Here is a 937-nt window from a genome sequence, read left to right on the forward strand (position 1 = left end):
CCCTTCATATTCATGATATGTGTCATGTCATAATTATGTAGGTGTCATGTCATGATTATGAAGGTGTCATGTCAGTCTTATGCACACCCCTTCAAGTAAAGTGTAACCGAACATTTATGCATTCCACTTCAAAATCACACAAAATGTTGTCTTGTTTCCTGATGTCCGACATTATTCTCAGGAGAGGTGTCCTCCAGGTGGCACTGATTAAAACACGAAGCCTTTACTGGTGCTCTCTGCTGGGAGACAGGAGCCATCTGGAACTCACACCAGGCGACCAGAGTGTACAGAACACACCCATATCTACATACCACCACTATCTGGGTCACTGGGACTACAGTAATGTGCCTCAAAGGTACATTTCACAGGGCACAGGTGAGAAAAAACAGGTGCATGATCACTTACACAACACCAAACACGGTAACACTTTAGAATAATGGTCCGTTATTAACAAGTAACTATGCAGGAAGTAATAGGTAGTACTACATTAACACTTAACTTAATACTATTAACTTATAGAGAAGCAAGATTAACTAAGCAGTAAGTAGTAGCAAATTTAGGACAAAGGTAGTTTCTTATTAGATATTTGATAATTATTAAATAAATATATCCTCATTGAGAACTACTTGTGAACTATGACCAGTTCATAAAGAATAACCAATTAATTACTAATCACAACAGTAACGTCTTAAAAGTGAACAGTTGGGTTCTTTGTGGAAACTAATTTATGAATTTGATATCCCCCAAATAAGTCGGCTACATTTTAAAATTGTGACTACTACTCTTACCAAAGGATGGATGTTCAAACTTAAACATAGAATAATAATAAAAATGAAAATTCACTTAAAAATGTTAATAATTAAGAAGTGATGCTGACAAGCTCATGATTGAATTAGTTCACAATTATGATCTCTGCTTCGTGTCAGTTCAGTATCAA

Source organism: Sinocyclocheilus grahami, unplaced genomic scaffold (assembly GCF_001515645.1).
Source record: "Sinocyclocheilus grahami isolate Dianchi unplaced genomic scaffold, SAMN03320097.WGS_v1.1 scaffold901.1, whole genome shotgun sequence".
Lineage (NCBI taxonomy): Eukaryota > Metazoa > Chordata > Actinopteri > Cypriniformes > Cyprinidae > Sinocyclocheilus > Sinocyclocheilus grahami.